Raw genomic sequence first — 20,857 nt, 5'->3', positions numbered from 1 at the left:
ATAAACTAAATATACTAATGCAATCATACATCAAAGATACATCAGTATATAGGAGAAAACAAGATAGCTTTATTGATGAATAACAAGGTTCAGGAAGAGATACAACCCAGAGGGCTCCAAACCAGCATCTCCTTCCCAGCAAATTGAATTCCTATCTTCACCCCCTTCAAAGCATTAAGCACCCAATGATTCCAATCTCAAACCAACAGCAATTCTTTGGAATAACAAAATTCCAGCCTCTGATCTCATGGATGAGAGATCCATATATAGATGTTTGGAGAGAGGATGAGTGAGCTTGAGATCTGACTAGTTTCCTCTCCCTCTGTCAGTTCTTGATTCCACTTGGAGGTTCTTGCTTCCACTTGGAGATTTGGAACCTCTTACTCATCACCAGTCGAATTCCCTGAGGCAAGTGTCATTGAGGAAGATTTTGGAAGCTTCCTGGGTTTTGACACCTCGTGGAATGAACTTGCCACATGTCAACTCTCGCTCAGCGCAGGTAGCCAGTGTTGTCTTTGACATTTAGCGCAGGTAGCCAGTGTTGGCTTTGACATTCAGCGCAGACAGCTAGTGGAGCCACTGAATTGATCCTGAATTGACTTGTTTTTGAGCAGTTTTCTGGTGGAGAACTTCTGTGAATTGTTGTGGTTTGTTAGCCTTGTTCCTCTAGGGGTAGGAACAACATGTTTAGGGACTTTGGATCTCTTAGATTATGGACATTTTATGCTCAATGTTTTAAGGCACAAAAATGTCTATAACATGAGGATCAAATGTATTATCAGTTGTATTTTCTCTTATATTGTTTGGTTTTGATCATGTTAAAGCATGGTCAAAAAACTATACTATCTAATCAACTACTTGATTGGTATCACTGGCATTTTTCTATCACTTTATTTCAATAGTTCTTTAGCGGATAGAGTAGGAAATGGTGTGCCAATCAGCTCAACACTGTGAGCACGTTTTTCAGCAGTTTCAAATTTTAGTTTGCAACATGTATAGTTCTAGTGTAGAGTTCAGTTTGAAATTCAAATTTCGTTCTTAGGTTTGCATAGAAGAAAGATGCTGCACGATTGGGAGCAACCAAATGGACTAGGTTACCAGTCTAAATGTTCTTTGGCACCTCACAACGAGGATTCTATAGCCATTGGAGCGAATGTTAGTGTCCTATGTTATAGTAGTTAAATATAACCTTAGTATTTTTCACTATTTTGGCTAATTTTTAAAGTGTTTCTATGATCTCAGTGAGATCAAGTCTTATTGTCAATAGGATATACTAAATTTTGATTGGTAAATAAAAATCAAGTTGTCAAAGTCTTAAAAGGTCTAGTTTTAATAAGTCTAGGTTAATGTCTTATCCAAATCATGAATGAAGATAGTAGTGGGTATTTGGTTTCTCATCATTGGGACAAGTCATTGGTGTTTTTTCAAGTCAGTTGCAAAGTCACATTAAATACTTCATCATATCATTATCACCAGAAGTTGTTGATGCACTTCTCCTTTGCACTGCACTTTCATAGTTTCTATGGCTTCTTGCACCTTGATGACCTCCATATTCTAGAAGTTTGTTTTTGTTGTTCATTTTGTGTTTAATACCTCAAAATCCATCTGAAAATGTTCAAGAGGGTGCTTAGCTAGTCAGTTTCAAATCTATTCCTTCATTGTTGCACTTTTATGCTGCACTATTGTCAAAGAATATAAGATATGAAGAAAATGAATGATTTTGCACTTATTTTCATAAGTGGAGCTTAAAAGAGGGTTCATTAGGTTGTAAATATCATCTACCAAATATTTTTATTAGTCAAATATTTCAACACTTGGTCAAACCCATGAAAATGAAATTCGTTGTGCTTTGTTGCTATGCTTTTGTTGTAGGTGGTGATTTTCAAGAAGGGAGACTTGAAATTTGGAAAAAAAAAAAATTAATAGGTATTTGATGATTTATGGGTTATCTTCCACCTATTTGAGACATTGAAAAGTACTGGATGTGGTGAGAAGTATACAAAGGATGAACTTGCTACATTTTGGCTATAGGTTATTTGCTCCATTTTTTACTATTTTAGAAGTTAACTTCAATATCGGTTCGTGACCAAATTGAGATGAATCTTGAAAAAAGAAAAGATATTTTTTTCAAACATGAGCTACATAACAAATAACTACTTTAGTTTTGTAACACATATAATATGTTGGAAGATTGAAATGAATCTTTACAACCTATTTTTTTAGATTTCATCATTTTCATGTTTTTGTCATGATTGTTGGGCATGGATTTCGAGGCACCGAAGAAGAATTTTTGAAAACCGAGAGAGTTTTATCTCAAAAACAAGCTCATATAAAAAAAAATCCCTCTATTTTTACACATCTGTTATAGTTTTGGAATCATAGGTGTCACTTTGAGACCAATCCAAGCTAGATTTGCTAACATATTTCTAGAATTTTTTACAATTCGACTTGGTGGATCTCCAACTTGGAATAATTGACTCTAAATTGATTTGGATGATGAAGTTTGAATATTTTTCCACCCAATCCCATGATTTTTATCTTCATTTAGCATATTTTTGGTTAGTCAAAATCCAAATCCTAGATAGTAGGATATGGGCATGTTTTTCAAACATTTTATTCTGAAAGCATTGTAACGTCTTCCTATCTTTGGGAAAAGGATGGATTTAAACTTCCTTAGTACAGGGATGAGATAATTGTATATATTTCATGAATTTTAGTGTGTAAAGGGTTGGTTGGCTAGGGTGTGATAGAGAAGACATTAAGAATTGTACATTTTTATTAGAAGGTTTTGGTGAAGGTTGAAGTCTACTTGTTTAGGGATTCATGTGTCAGTATCTTATGGCGATATTTGTCTCCTATTTTTTTCCATTAGCTTATGTCATTTACATGCTTAAATGTAATGTCTTCAATGTTTAGTTAGGCAAAATTTATTTCAAAATTCACTTTTAAGTGCTCTGTTATGGATAACTAAACATTTTAGTGTTTTTCCTCCATTGTAATATCTCAAATTCATCCTCAACTAGATGCTTTTGATGTTATCAATTTCACTACTCCTCTACTCACGTATATGCAATGACATTTGACAAAGACACCATAAGGATTTCCTACCTTTCCCCTATTTAAGGATTCCTCATTTTCCCATCATATCACTCACATATCATTAGCTTAATATGACTCCATGCTCAATGGATCTTCCGTCTTCCCTGCCATCAAAATGTTAAGACTTATTCCTCTCTGATCTAAATGCCTAGCCTAAACCTAATACAACCAATCATCTAAGTGACTAAAGATTCATATAGAGAGAGCTCTCTCTGAAGCTCGAAGGGCTAGATTCCAGTTTTAAAGTGGTTTGTGATTACCTTTGGGTTCCTCTCATTAGCCTGTAGGAAAAACGAAGTGCTAACATAGTGGTGTCATTGTTAGGCAGACAAAGGTTCCATATTCCTTGGGAAAGAACCATCAAGCTTTATATCTGATTACTGATGGTGAACAGTGATCAAACATATGGAGGTTGTGCATTATTCACTGGGAAACTCCATTGAGAAACTGTCCTGAGCTCAAAACATATATGGCGACTCCACTATCTAAGGAATTTAGAGCATAATTTCAGATCTTGTTGCCTAGTTAATCGAGATGACACGTTATGTTAGAATTCATGTTTCTACTTAAGTTTTTAATGAATACTGGGACAATTTTGATGATTATCAAATTGATGAATTTTTTTCAAGTTTTATGTCCATTTATCAAAAGTCATGCAAACATAGCTGAGAAGCTAAGATTATTTTTTTAAAAACATTTGCTAAAAATCTTGTCAAACATCATGAGGTTTTAGAAGCCCAAATACAGTCTCATAATTTCCAATATCAGAGTCAGTCCTTTAAAACCTTATTCATCCAAAATGAAAGGAGGTGGTTCTACACTTTGATATTGAGATTGAAGAATGTTTTTCTTTGGGAATGGGTTTGATTACTCATAGCTGAAACCATATGTTGGAAAAGATAGCACATATGAACTGTCCAACCATGAAAATCAAATTGTAGAATGCCTTGAGGATCAAAAATCAAACTATGACATCCATGCCTTTCATGATCCTATAACTATCTATATGGAAGGAATTTTTAGCATCAACCTTCAGTTATGTTTCCATTGTGAGGGTCAACAATATTATCAATTTCCTTTACTCTTGTATTTTTTAGTTTTGATTATGTTAAGGGATGGTAAAAATTCCACACTATATGAACAACTACTTGATTGGCTTCAATGGAATTTTTATGTCACTTGATTTAAACAGTTCTTTAGTATGTTAGAGTAGGAATGGTGTGCCAATAAGCTAAGCACTTTGAGTATGTTTTTCACCAGTTTCAAATTTCAGTTTGCAACTTATAGAGTTTTAGTGTACAGTTTAGTTATGATTTCAGTTTCGGTTCTCAAGATTGTAGATCACAAACATATTGCAGGATTGGGAGCATCCCAATGGATAAGGCTATTATTCTATTGTGTTCTTTGGCAACTCACAGGGACGATGTCATCTCCATTGGAGCCAATGTTAGTGTCCTATGTTATAGTAGTCAAAGCCAAGATTAGTATTTTCTATTATTGTGTTCAATTTGTAAAGTGATGTTAGGATCTCATTTAGATAAAATATTAGTGTCAATCGGATATACTAAATTTTGATTGGTAAATAAAAATCAAGTTGTTAAAGTCTTAAAAGGCCTAGTTTTAATAAGTCTAGGGTAATATGTTATCCAAATCATGAGTGAAGATAGTAGTGGGTCTTTCTTTTATCATCATTGAGACAAGTTAGTGCTGTCTTTTCAATAAGTCTAGGGTAATATGTTATCCAAATCATGAGTGAAGATAGTAGTGGGTCTTTCTTTTATCATCATTGAGACAAGTTAGTGCTGTCTTTTCAAGTCCATTGCAAAGTCACATCAAATACTTCATCATAATATTATCACCACAAGTTGATGTTGCACTTCTCATTTGTGTTGCACTATCACAATGGTTATCGTTTTATGCACCTTGACGACCTCTAAGTTCTATACGATTTTATTTATTATTCATTTTTTGTTTAATACCTAAAAATTCATCTCAAAATGTTCAGGAGGTTTCTCCGCTATTCAATTTCACATCTTGACCATTGTGTTTTTCTACTGTGCCATTGTTAAAGAATATAAGATAGGAAGAAAATCAATGACTTTGCACTTATTTTCAAAAGTAGAGTTTCAAAGAGGTTTCAAGAGGTTGGAAACATCATATACCAACTAATTATCTCAGTCATAAACTTCAACACTTGGCCTAATCCAAGAAAATGAAATTTGTTGCACTTTGTTGTGTGCTTTTGTAGGTGGTGATTTTCAAGAAGGGAGGTTTGAAATTTGCAAAAATGTTTTTTAATAGTTATTTGATGATTTAGGGGTTTTTCTTCCACTTTTTTGACACGATAAAGTACGGGAGATGGTGAGAAGTATGCAAAGGATGAACTTGCTATATTTTGGGTGCAGGGGATTTGTTTTGGTTTTTACTATTTTAGAAGTTCACTTCAAAATAGGTTTTGTACCAATGGGATATGTATATTGAAAAAATAAAAGAGGTTTTTCTCATAAACGAGATAGGTAACAAAAACCTCATTCACTTTCTTAACAGGTGTCATATATTGGAGCATTGAAATGAATCTTTACAGCCTATTTTTTAGATTTTATCATTTTGTGTCTTAGTCATGATTTTTGGGAGTGGATTCTGAGGATATGGAGAAGAGTTTTCATATAATGAGAGAGGTTTCTATCAAACACAAGATTATATACAAAAAAATCCCTTGTTTTTTACACAGGTGTTAGAGTTTGGGAATTACATGTGTCACTTTGATACCCATTTTTCACAATTTCACCAGGCCACATTTGTTGATAAAGTTCTAGATTTTTTTTTTTTTTTTAATTCGATTTGGTGGATCCCTAACTTGGCATAATTAAATCCAAATTTATTTGGATGATTAATTTTTAGATATTTCTGCCCAGTCCCATGGTTTTCTCTTTATTTAGCATATTTTTGGTTAGTCAAAAACTAAACCCTAGGTAGTAGGATATGGGCATGTTTTCCAAATATTTTATTCCTAAAGAATTGTAACCTCTTGCTATCTTTGGGAAAATGATGGATTTTGACTACCTTAGTCCATGGATGATCTAATTGTATATATTTCATCAATTTTAGTGTGAAAAGGTTTGGTTGGTGAGGGTTTGATAGGGAAGACATTGAGCATTGTACATTTTCATTGAAAAGTTATAGTGAATGATGAAGGTTGAAGTATACTTGTTGAGGGATTCATGTGTGAGTCTCTCAAGATGATGTTGATCTCCGATTTTTGTTTCATTATCTTATGTTATTGTGGTGGTTAAATGTCATGTCTTCAATGTTTAGTTAAAAAAAAAATATTCAAAATTCACTTTTAAGTGCTTTGTTATGTCTAACTGAACATTTTAGCGTTTTTCCTCCATTGTAATATCTAAAATTCATTCTCAGCTAGATGCTTTATATGTTACCAACTCCACTACTCCTCTCCTCACCTCTCTACAATGAAATTTCACAAAAAAAGATAAGGATTTCCTATCTTGCCCTTGTCTAAGGATTCCTCATTTTCTCATCATATCACTGAAAATCATTAACTTAATATGACTCCATGCCAAATAGATTTTACCTCATCCATGCTATCAAATTGTTAAGGCAGATTCCTCTGTGATCTCAATACCTAGCCTAAAACCTAAGACAACCAGTCATCTATGTGACTGAATATTTATATAGAGAGCCCTCCGTGAAGCTCGAAAGGCTACATTCTAATTTTAAAGTGGTTTGTGGTTACCTTTGGGTTCCTCTCCTCAACCTTGAGGAATTACAAATTTCTAAAGTGAATGATCATTCAACATAATGTGTTGGAACATATCACAAAAGCAATGTTAAAAAATTTAAAAAGCAACATTAAAAACACTTAAAGGAACTTTCATATCAAAAAACAACGTTGATAACAATTAAAAGAGGTGTGGGAAACCCTAAATTACATATGTGTTTCTAACTATGAGAAAAAAATATATTGCAAAGTACATAAGCCAATACATTTTAAATTAAGAATAATAAGGCATTGAAAAGCATATACAAGCTATGTGGAGGAGCCAAAAAAATGTACTGGAGAGGATAATTGCAAACTTGGCTTTGAATCAAATGCAAGTGCGTTGGGGAAATAAACAAAGGAATTGGATCATATGCAAATGCTATGGGATGCAAAGATACAAGATCTGCGTTGAGGAGATTGAATTGTAAAGTGAATTGAATGGTAACGTAAAGGTTATAAAACAAATACAAACCGCGTTGAAATATATATTAATTGTTGGTAAATTGAAATATATATTAAATGATGGTGGAATAATAACAAAGCTTTCGTTGGAAAAAAATTCAAATTTATTTGAGTCAAATAACAAGTGCGTTGATGCAAATATACCTAAGTACGTTGATGCAAATATAGCAAGTGCGTTGAGGCATTTATTAAGTGCGCTTGAAAAAAATACAAGACTGTGTTGGATAATAACCAACAGTAAAGAATGGGCTAATAAAACTTTAAATGGTATTTTCAAGACATTGGCAAAGGAATCGTATCAAACGCAAAGTGCATTAAGTGATAATGCAAAGGCGTTGGATTAAAAATAAATGCGTTATTAACAATCTAATAAGGGAACGCTACTGAAATGAATATTTCACGGTGATGACAAAATTCTGAACATCATATAGTTTGTAGTGTTTTTGGATATCTTCTAACACATATACCTAAACCTAAATTTGTGCCCTGACTATTGCATAGTGAAATGATTTCCAGAGGCTATATTGCCTATTATTGAATGATTCATCAACTTTCGCTATGCGGTAGTGAATTATTAGGAAAAGTGATAGTAGTGTTAGAATTGTCGAAGCACCAAATATCAGAGATGGAAAATTGAAGAAGTTATGGTTTACTGAGGCATTTGAATGGATTTTAATGATTGATGCTCTCCTTCTCTCCTTGAAAAAAATTTTTTAGACAACAGTGGAACATGGATAGGAAACTTATAGCCCCACATCATAAGACCTAACTCTTCACAGCCCCAACAAAATAACAACAAAGGTGGGTTCTAGTAATTAGAAGGGTTCCAAAACTTTATTGAATAGGGAAGATGATAACTCATTTTCTCAGCATAGGTTTCTTTTGGCAGCAATGTTGATGCCAAAGATATGCAGCTTCAAGATGGAATGATTTTCAGGGATGTAAATTTTTGAATCCCTCATACTTTTCATATTAAGCTATCTTATTCATAATAAACACATTTTGCACATTTTTCTTATTTCACTGAATACCTCCATCATGTACCTTAATGGTTGGTCATTTGTCTATAGGAAAGGAACGAGTTGGGAGCCTAATGATTACTTAAGTTCACATCCCACAATATTAATCAATTTCTTTTGATATATATATCTATATATATATAATTTGGAATGTTTTTAATCATGATTATTATAATCATAGGATATAATCATAAGATTAGGTAAAATGCATAATTTTTAGAAAATAGGTAGTTCTTTTGAAAATTGTGAATGATTGTGAGACACAAAAAGGATACTTATCCTTAGTCTGTGGCAATAATAATCCCCTTTTCTTATTTTCTTTTTATGATTTCGTGGATTATGGTTTATCCGTTTCTGCAAAGGAATTGTGAGGCACTTAAATTCAAGTTCATGCATTATTAAAATAAGTCGACTTCAAATAGAGAAATTAACAATTTATTTTAATGGTTATGTAGGATTTTTATGTTTCATAAGCTCTCATACATGTTTTATGACACTACTACAAGAAAAAGAATAATAGAGGATTTAAGGCATATTGATTTTGGGTTGCAGATTTGAATGGAAAAGGGATTATTTTCTTCTTAAACTACACTAGCAATAATTTTATTCATCAAAAAAGGAGAATCTTTAATGTTATGTTCAAATGGTATTATATTAAAATATTTTCACATGGTGCCCTAATTGTTAATTTCATGCTTACAGGAATATTGTTAATTTCATGCTTACAGGAATAGATCCAAGTGAACATGGGTAAAAGAATATTGTATTACACATCCTATGGCTTTGCATTTATTTTATTTCAGTTAACTTATTGAACATATTATTGTTTTATTATGGATGATTTAAGGGCGAAAGCTTATTAATACTAAAAGATAATAGGCTTATGTGGAAATTTTGGAAATCTACCTTTCTCTTTGGAGATTCGTGGAGGATAATAAGGCACTTACTAGAGTCTATGCCTCATCTTGCTGCAATGATCAACTTCCTTTCCTATTTTTATTTTATGATTTCAAATGACTAAATTTGATCTATTTATATGACAAAAATATAAGGAATGCTACAAAAACCATATGTGTATGGATCAATTTAATTTAGTATAGCTCCTACTCACAAACTCAATAGTACTTTAAATTCTCAAACCTAGTAGTATTTCAAAGTTAGAGCTATTGGAAGAATGGCTAGTCATAATACTTTGCACACCAACTAGTGCTCTTGTTCAAAATTTGAGTAAAATCATAGGTAGATAAGTTGAAAATATGACTTGAAAAAGTAGTTTTTTCTTTTTTCCCACCAAAACTTGATGAGGTAATCTAATATTATTTTATTGTTTCAACTATTTAGAGATTATTATGAACTTCTTTCATTCAATATTGGGATCCACATTATTTGATTCAATATTGACATGAAATATTGCAATGTAATAAAATAAATGAAATAATCTTTAAAGCTTTGGTGTGCAAAGTATTATGACTGGCCATTCTTCCAATAGCTCTAACTTTGAAATACTACCAGGTTAGAGAATTTAAAGTACTATTGAGTTTGTGAGTAGGAGCTATAGTAAATTAACTTGATCCATACACATATGGTTTTTGTAGCATTCCTTATATTTTTGTCACATAAATAGATCAACTTTAGTCATTTGAAATCATAAAATAAAAATAGGAAAGGAAATTGATCATTGCAGCAAGATGAGGCATAGACTCTAGTAAGTGCCTTATTATCCTCCATGAATCTCCAAAGAGAAAGGTAGATTTCCAGAATTTCCACATAAGCCTATTATCTTTTAGTATTAAGTGCCCTAATATTGTATTACACATCCTATGGCTTTGCAACCAACTAGTGCTCTTGTTCAAAATTTGAGTAAAATCATAGGGAGATAATTTGAAAATATGAGTTGAAAAAGTAGTTTTTTCTTTTTTCCCACCAAAACTTGATGAGGTAATCTAATATTATTTTATTGTTTCTACTATTATTTCATAATATTACTGAGGAGACCCGTTTTAGACCAAAAAAGTTCCCTAATGATAGTTGTAGCATTCTAGGCTTGGAGTGCTTATAGTCTTGGTAGTTGATAGGTGAAGTGATTGTAAGGCTAGTGTTCTATGATTTAAAGATTATTATGAACTTCTTTCATTCCACTATTGGAAATTGAGAAGCTTGTAGTGCATGTGCATGGATTTATCAACATTTAATGATAATCCATTTAGCTCACCTGTTAACTCTTGTGCATTATTCTCTAGTTTATATTAGCTAACTCGTATTCCAATCTTGTATGCAAGTTGTTGGCATGTTAGTGTTCTCATTGATGTCAACAAATATTCATCCTTCTAATCATGATTCCTAATCCTTGTAATGGGTCTTAAATATTCTCCTTTATAGTTTTTGTAATGTCTAAATCCTACATCTCAATGTACTAAAGTTGAGGTCGTCCAAAATTGGTGGAAGAAGGATACAAAGGTAAAGTTTTGAGCCATCCTCTCCAAGAAGTAGTTATGCTCCAAGAAAATATAGCAGCATCATCTCTAGTAAACCCATAGAATCCATGTAATGATCATCTCTGGGAGGGCTATACTATCCAAGCGAAGATATCCTTATAGGGAAAATTCTGATTTACATGCACACATAATTTCCCATGAGCGTTTTCCATGGTATTTGCTTGAGCTTTTTGATGGTTTAGAGTTGAATTGAGTTGCTCCACATTCTAGAAGGTGATCAAGTCAAATATAATGAGGAATATTTGTTCCTATTGATTTCATCTTCCTTCGATGATAAAATGAGAGTGTGAAGCAAAAAGGGTTGTATTGATAGAGAAAGTGAGCTACAGATTTCCAATGAGAGTGTGAAGCAAAAAGGGTTGTATTGATAGAGAAAGTGAGCTACAGATTTCCAGAGTTAGAGGTAGCTTAGAGCTCATCTTCCTTCGATGATAAAATGCCAGAGTGTGAGGCAAAAAGGGTTGTATTGATAGAGAATGTGAGCTACAGATTTCCAGAGTTAGAGGTAGCTCATAGCTCAGATCTGAAGCATGTTTCAAAGGATGATGGATTTGCAGTAGATCTAGATGTCTAACATGCTTGTGTTGTATATTTTTTTGTTGATAATATGAAGATTATATTATTGTTTTAGTTGTTGTTGCTGAGACCTTGGATGAGAGTTTAGATTGTTGATTTGTTTTGTTGCAGGGGTTTTAATGGAGATATTATTGTTGTAGCTCTTGTCTATTGTTATGAATAATATGATCAGTGAATGATGTAGTAATATTAGTGATGCGCAATTATTATGTTGAGTATGTAGTAATTTTAGTGATGCTCAATTATGATGTTGAGTATGCTACTGAGATGATTGTATGAAGAAAGATTCAATGTGTTGTAGAGTTTTGTATGTAGATCATTGATTTTGTTGCCAATGAGCTTATTATATGTTGTAAGTCCAATATGAAAATGGATGAAATGAGGTTCACACATGTTTTATTGTATAGAGAAATAGATCTAGCCTAAAACATTATGAAACGTGGTCCACAAGAGAGCTTGAAGGTTGGGGCCTTCAATGGTTGCAAGTGGTGACTTGCATATTCATGGTGTAGCTGCATCCTTCAAGTAGTGGCCTAAGAACATAGGAGTCGTGGATGAATAGTCTAATGGTGGCTAGGAAACACTTAATGGAAGGGGTGGATTTTACTAGTAGGTGGTGGCCTACAAATTCAAGGGAGTGTTGGCTTCTTGCACGTGGTGGTGTGCAAAGTTCATATAAGTTGTGGCCTAGAAGGAGTAGTGGCTTGCATGATTGGAAAGTTGTGCCTTGCACACTTGTAGTGGCTATCGATAGTATTTAAAGAAGAATTGTATGATAATAGAAGAAAAGTAGTTGGCTTTCCACCTTGCATCTCGTGTCTCTATGTCTGCATGTTGTATTGTTTATGTTGGCGGTCATGCTTATTTTTTTACGATCTCATGGTCATAAGATTTGATATGAAGCTTATGATTCATGGTTATGCATATATATTCTTATGTGTTATGTTGTTAATGGATGAATTAATCAGGCTTTGAAATAAGAAAGCAAAATTAGGCAAAAATTGTTATAAGGCACAACACTGATTCACCCCCCCCCCCCCCCCCCCCTTTCATTATTCTTCAAGGTTTCAAACGCATTTGTGTTTATGTATCGGTTCATGTTAATGAATCATTTTGTTGCATGTGACTTGTATGTTGGATTTGGATCCACACCCTTTATTCCATGTAGTAATTAATTGTGAAAAAAATTTCATTTTGTTTCTAGGATTTTCGTTCTATGTATATCATAGTTACTCATAGCTACATAATTTTTTCTTAAGATATTCCCTTTCTTATTATTTTGTTGTTACTTCCTTGTATCATGTTCTACTAGCCATCAATGGAGGGATGATATTTTCCTCATTCTTTAAGCATTTTACACTTTGTCTCAGATTTAGTTCTTTGCATTCAAAAACTAATAGTAACACACACACGGTGGTTGTTGGGTCGACAAACCTAATATGGCTCCTATTGATCTACATGGCTCTCAAAAGGCTAAAAGTGTTAAGCCTTTATATTTCATCAAAACAAGGACTAGATCAAAGAGCTCATCATCATGATTCCAATGGTGAGACAACACTCAAATCCAACTTCGTATGCACAAGTTAGTAGTAGTCGAAGTTTCAAGTCAAAGGAGCAAGACCTTTTCACTAGCTTAATTTGGAGCACAACTAAATCTGGAATTCTAGCTAAATTTGGCGGAACTGCTAAATTTGGTGACCACAATTAAAACTGGTCAAAATGTCAAACAATTAATTTTACCTTCATAGACAATTTCAGTTGATTTGTTTTAATATTAAAAGATATATATATATATATATATATATATGGACAGGGACCACGGATTTGACCCGGGATACCGTGCAATAGCTCGGCCATGCCCACATCATATAATGACTACATTATAATAATGTACTGGAAATATTTGAACCCGCTTTAGCTGGGTGGCTAGTCCGGTACCCGACAGTCCAATAACAAACACAACCGAATATAAAATAAACGACGCCCCTTAAAAAGAAACCCGCCAAAAAATTAAAAAAATCATGCATTCAAAAATATGCAGCGGGAAGGTATCGAACACAAGACCAAAATTAAAAAAATCATGCATTCAAAAATATGCAGCGGGAAGGTATTGAACACAAGACCCCCATCGGGTGAGTGGACTTATCAACAACAAATGGTCATTATGGTTATAAAGCCCGCAAATATATATATAAACCTAGTTTTAATTCAACTATGTTGGAGGCATAGCAACAAGCATGAGTCAGAACACAGACTGGATAGGTTTGCCCTCGGCATGAATTTTGAGGCAATAATATTCCATAGAATATTCCATGGGGAATATTCCATATTCCAAAGAATATTTTTGTAATAGAATCTTGAGGAATCTAAAAGATTCCTTTGGGGCTAGATTTTGACAGTGTGAGAAATATGCAAGTTTATACTCATCTAAACTGATTGTTGATGGTAGTATGATGGTGCGGTCCATTTCTTCATTTGAGTAGGAAATTTTCCATCCATACTCAAAATATAATCTTAGGAGGAATCTAAAAGATTCATAAGGAGCCCAGATTTGACCTTGATAGAAAGGGGTCGTGTTTATACTCAAATTTCACAATTTCTTGCCAAGAATATGATGGTGCGGATGGTTTTCTGATATGAACAACCCATTTTCTGGACACCACCAAATTTTCAGGTATAAGTTGTATTATTTCTCTATATTCATTTGATTTTGCAGATATGAATGAAGAGGCCTCCTCACTTTAAGCGGTGCGTGGAGACATAGTCCACATTGGATGAACTTTGTTATCAAGTTTTGCATGTCCCTTGTCTTTATGGTTTCCTTTCATTTTCCTCTTCTTTGAACTACATGCATATGTGTTTTATCATGCTTTTTCACATGCACTTATGAATACATCCAAGAATTAAAATATCTCAGATCAGGTTTGGTATCACAACAATCTTTTTGCTTATGTGAATTGTGAGTGTGTATGATGGCTAGGAAAAAACTCAAATAGGGAGAAGGTAAATTTAAGCTTTGATACAGAAGCAGGGTTTGTAATAGAAGAAGGAAAATGAAAAATGATGATGTTTATAACAAGAATGAGAAAGCTTTTCGTAAAAGATTTTACACCATGGAAAATAAGGTAGACAAATTGTTTTCAAATTATGAGATGAAAATGATCAAGAATGAAAAGAAAAAGGAAGAGCAAGTAGAGGATCATGCTTTGGTAAACCAAGAAAATGGAGGAGAACCTCCTAAAACTCCATCTCCTTCTTCTAGTGAAAAATGTTCTTCTTCATCATATCATTCTCATCACTCTAACATGTAACATAGAAATCCTTCTAAAAATAAATTTTAAGTTGGGTGTAAAGTTTGAATTTCCTATGTTTAAGAGAGAGTTTAATGTAGAAAAGTTGAATAATTGGATCAAACAGATTGAGGTGTATTTTCAGATTCAATAGATTGAAGAACATGATGCCAAGATCCAATTAGCATCTCTTCGACTAGGAGGCACCGCTCTCATATGGTGGGAGAGAAAACTTAAGAAGGGAAGTAAGCATGTGGGTAAACTCCTTTCTTCCTCGTCAAAAGTTGTTTATTCTTTGATAGGACAACATTAGCCATTAGCATATCAGGAGAAAGCCAGGATGTAATGAAATCATTTGAAACAAGGCAAAGGGCAATATGTTCAAAGCTTCACAGAGGAATTTAGGAAGAAATCTTTAATATTGGAAATTCTTGTAGATTCACCTGATACATTGATGAAGTATATTGGTCCTTTACATGATTATATCTAGACTTAGCTAGTGTGAAATCTATTCACCTTGAAAGCAAGGGAAAATATGAACAAAGAAACTATGAAAAGAAGGTAGTGACAACAAGGAAAGAGGAAGAAAATCCACCTTGTAATCATTTTGAGAAAGAAGGGAATGATGAGAAGCATTGCTAGAAATTGCATCTGAAATTGAAGCCACAGAGGAATGACATAAAAGAAAAGTAGAAGAGAGTAACCACCATGCAACAAGGACATGAATATGATTTAGATGATTAGGTAAAGTTTGAAGTTGTTGGATTTGTAGGTGTTGGAAAAATTGACATGGGATTTGATTCAGATGATGAGATAAAGATCATAGCTCTTGGCATTGTAGGTGATGAAACTATTGACTTGGGCTCTAATTGAGGAAATGAGAGAAAGATTGTAGCAGATGTTATGCCAAAGATGAGAAGAGCACCAAGAATTGTAGCTCCAAGAAATATAGGAGATCAACCAAAGAATTCAAGTAGATAGTGTTGAAATAAGGAGACTCCTACAAGAAGCAGAGGAGGAGAAACAAATTTTGCAATATTAATTACAAGACATGGAAAAGGCCTTGGAAAAGTTTAAATGTGACAATCCATCATCACCCACTTCGGATTTGACACCTGAGATAAAAAATTATTCTTTAGTTTCATTTTATAATGATGAATTCGTTGCTTTTAAGAAACACACTACAAGAATTAGTTGAAAATTGATGGGGTATCAACGAAAATGCTTCAACATTAATTGTTAGAGCATTATCAATCCCATTAAAGTGGAGGAATTACCTCATTATGTAGGACTTGGTTATGTCAAAAAGGAGGTTGAGGAATGTTCCAATAAAACCAGTGATTGATAAATGACGAATGCTGAAATCATATCTCAACATTCCAATGATAGTGAGAATTTTAAAGGAAGAGCTAAGGCAAGCTCTCCTTGTCACAGACCCATGGGAACGAGTCATGTAAAGAAGTTTAGGAAAGTCTGGAGGAGAAATAAATTTTTCATCTATTGCAATAAAGGTAGACATCATAGGGCCACATTTTGGGAGCTCCATCTAGAGTTCTGTCTCAAGGGGGAATAGAAAGAACCTATGAAGGAACCAGTGAGTGAAGTAGTTCAACAAGAAAGTAAGCTAGAAGAAGATAACCCATTAACCTAGTTGGGTAAGAGATGGGTAGCATTTTTTAGTTAAGCATGGCCAAATTTTTCAAATCACATGTTGTCAAAATGTTTGTAAAAGGTGTGAAGCATTTTCCATCATCTATGAATGCAACATGGTGATATTTTTGGAATTTTAGTTGATATCTTTGGATATGGTTTCTGTTGTAATGTAAACTTAACCATGAGTACGTTATAAACTCTTCGAAAGTATGGGGTTGCTTGTCTCTTTTTTTTGTCTTGTAATAGAAAATGTATTAGTAATTATGGGTTTGCATATCATACATGTTTTAGATTCACCATTCTAAGTTTTGAAGCACAAAGGTGAAGGAAAGGGAAGTTGGCCTGTTAGAGGCAGTAGTTATGTAGATCAAGATTGTAGTCATGTTTATTATTTTGGAGGAACAAAATCTCCTCAATGGGGAGGAATAATCCAAGTGGCTCTAGAGAGGCTCAAAAGTATAAATATTTAGATTTCATGAAAACAAGTTCCTGAACAAAGTGCTTACAATCATGATTCCAATGGCATAGACAACACTCAAACTAACCTCCTATGCGCAAGTTATTACCATTCAAATTTTCAAGACAAATGAGCAACACTTTTCCGCCAGCTAAATTTGGAGTACATCTAAATCTGGAAGTCCACCTAAATTTGGAACAATAGCTAAGTTTGGTTTCCACTAACCAACTAACAAATTAGCACTTTACGATGGCAAGAACTGGTCAAAATATTAAACAATTATATATTTTCCAGTGACCCCTAAAAGTTCAGCAAACAGTTTCAATTGGTCTATTTTAATTTTAAAATAAAAAATATATATATAAAATATTGGGTCAGGGTTTGTGGGTGAGACCCGAGACCTTGCCCAACAGCCCAGACATGCCCACATCATGTAATGGCCACACCATAATAATGGGACGATAGGTTTTTAACCCACAGTGGCCAAGTGGTCGCCCACCAACCAACAATCCAATAACAAGCATCGTCGAATATGAAATCAATGGCGCCCCATAAAAGGAAACATGACAAAAAAATTTAAAAAATATGTTAAAAAATATGTAGTGGGAAGGTATCAAACCTAAGACCCCCACCGGGTTGGATGACCAATCAAAAACCGGTGATCGTTGTGCCCAACTGTCCTCTTTGGTGATAACGCCTAAAAGCATATATATAAGCCAATTTTTTAATCGACCGTGGAGGAGGCATAACAACGAGCATGAGTAAGAACCAAGACTGGAGGTTTTTGTCCTAAGCATGAATTTTAAGGCAGAAATATTTCATAGAATATTCCAAGGGGAATATTTCATAGAATATTCGAAGGGGAATATTCTAGATTCCAAAGAATATTATTATAGTAGAATCTTGAGGAATCTAAAATATTCCCTAGGGACCAAATTTTGATAGTGTCAAAAATATGCTAAGTTTATACTCATTTGAACCGATTGTTTTCTAGGAGTGTGATGGTCCAGACTATTTATTCATTTGAGCAGCCAATTTTCCATCCATTAGAAGAGAATCATGTGAGGAATCTAAAATGTTCTCAAGGAGCCCATATTTGACTGTGATAGAAAGGGGTTTTGCTTATACTCAATTTTTGCAATTTTTTGCTAGGAATCTGAGGGTGTAGACAATTTTCTAATTTGAGCAAACCATTTTTAGGCTATCCTCGGATTTGGAGGTATAAAGTGTGTTTTTACCATGTATTCATTTGATTATGTTGAGATGAATGAAGAGTCATACCCACTTTGAGTAGGGCTCAAAGACATAGACCACATTGGATGAACTCCATTATCACGTTTTGAGTGTCCCTTTTGTTGGAAATAATATTGAGAGTAGGGGTGAATTAGTATTATCAGATCAATAATTATATTTCCCAAACAGATTTATATACACTACCTCAGTGAAGTGAACTAGCATGTACACACGACTCTGCTTTAAGAAACCAACATATATGTAGAGAACTTGCGATTTAAACAGTTTATCATGTGTTGAGCTTAAACCAGTATATCAGAGATTTATTTGACAGTGCAATAAAAGCAAAATAAAGCATCACACATAAGCAACACAAATGAACACCAAGATTTAAGGTGGAAACCCAATGTGGATAAAAACCATCTGTTGTTGTCATCTCTATCTTCTTTTAATAATAAGAAAATTTGTTTACAATCTTGTACTGGTGCAGACTCATACCAGTACGCAGGCTTCTACCTACATAAGGTTACAACCTTCTCTCATTTTCCAACTTCTACTGGAAGAGAGATACAACCCCCTAGCTCTTGTACTAGCCAATATGTTTGCTAGTACATAGGTGCTAGCCTACAGAAAACTCCACTCTTCCAGCAGGGACCACATTTCATGAATTTTCAGACTGGATACTCCTGGTTCACAACACCACAAGCTGAAGGCCACGTTTCATCAAATTTTCATACTGGACCCATCAAAGCCTTTTAAACTTAAACTCATCAACCAATATTCAATTAATTTGAACAATTAGATCACTAACGCCAGAACACTCTGTTGAACCCAGAACCTTGCATCATCATCCAAAAACAGTTGTAACCTCAAAAATAATGCATTAGCGTGTATATGCTACTTGGTTGAACCTAACCTGCGTGTATACGTTACTTCCTTTAAGCCAACATGCGTATATCTCTAAAGATATTGAATCATAAACTTCTGAACCATAGACTGTACAAATTAGTGACATTCTAAAGATCTACTGTCATATTACAGAGTTCAAAAATAGATAGCAAAAAGGATCACCCTTCCTTCTCAATCAATCAATCAATCAGACTCAATTTCCTTATACAATAGTTCTACGTTTAGATCTAAGAAGAATTCATTGACAAACAGTAGTGGAACAATAGAATTTGATCAGATAGATCAGTGAGATTTGAACATAAGCTTTTATTTTTGTATATTCTACTTGAAAGAGTCGAATCTGCGTGTACACATGCTTTGGCAGAGACGAACCTGCATACAGATCTACAAATTTTGACTTAGAACTTTGCTGCAATTTCAGACTTCAAACAAACCCAGATCATGATAGATAACAAATAGAACATGCGCAAAACATCAGATTTGGTCTCAACCAATATCACATAATTCAAGAATAAGTCATTTCAAGTCTCATGATTCCTGATCCAATATTGAACTCAAGGTGCACATAAATATTTCATATCTAGTCCCAAACATAACCCAACAACATAATATATATACTTCAAATAGAAGTATTCCTTAGAATCTCATTACTTGCACACTTTGGCCTAATGATCTTCTCCTTCTTATATACTCTTAGGCCTTTCTCAATACCTTGGACCAAAACCACTTAGGACGGACCCAATACTTAGGGTCAATACCTTGGACCAAATGCTTCAGACCAATTACTTTGGACCAAAATACCTTGGACCAAAAACTTGGTTTTCCAACATGTACGCAATTTTCCTCCCATGAAAGTGTGTGTATACGTTATACGCTACTTTTGTTCTATTAAACTACGTGTATACATGCCTTGGACAAAGTGAACCAGTGTATACCTCTCTTTCTTCATTCTTTGGGGTCTAATATGTAATCCTTTGCTATTGACCTGCTACACTGTGAACTTTCATCTGAGTAAGTTGCCATCAAAGACAACACCTGTATCATAATGCCAAAACCTTTTCTTTATGGTTGCCTTTCATTTTCCTCTTCTTTAAACTGTATGCATATGTGTTCTATCATGTTTTTCATATGAAATTACGAATACATCCAAGAAGTAAAACATCTCAAAATACCTATCCCAAATGGTGTGAGGTATAATTGGGACTTCACAATAGGGAGACCCCCACTACAAGAAACAGGACATTAGTGAGGGGTGAAAAATGTCACCATAAGCTCATTGGTGACAATCAAAAGAGCCTTCATCACCAAAAACTAAACGTCACCAAAGGTGGTGTCGCCAAAAGTATAGGTGTTGTAGTGACATTCAAAGTCTGTCACCAATAATGACTTATAATGACGGATAGCGACCGCCACCATGTCATATGAGCAATGGTGACAGACCATAGCCTTCGTCACAAAAAACTGAACGTCACCAAAGGTGGTGTCGCCAAAAACATAGGTGTTGTAGTGACATTCAAAGTCCATCACAAATAATTATTTGTAATGATGGATAGTGACTATCACCATTTCATATGAGAAATGGTGATAGACCATAACCTCTGTCACCAAAGGTGGAATCGTCAAAAATATAGATGTTATGGTGACATTCAAGGTCCATCACGAATATTGATTATAATGATAGATAGTGACCATCACCATTTCATATGAACAACGACCATTTATTATGATGGATCTTTCGTGGCCATCACTATTGGTGCATATATGGTGATGTTCGTTGGCCGTCACCAAAAGCCACATTGCCAGAAGTATAAGTGTTGTGGTGAGATTCAAGGTCCGCCACGAATAATGACTATAATGACGGACAACAACCATCACCATTCATA

Source organism: Pinus tabuliformis, chromosome 5_2 (assembly GCF_031772625.1).
Source record: "Pinus tabuliformis cultivar Carrire ecotype Pingquan chromosome 5_2, CPIR1, whole genome shotgun sequence".
NCBI lineage: Eukaryota > Viridiplantae > Streptophyta > Pinopsida > Pinales > Pinaceae > Pinus > Pinus tabuliformis.
This window is presented reverse-complemented; position numbering follows the sequence as displayed.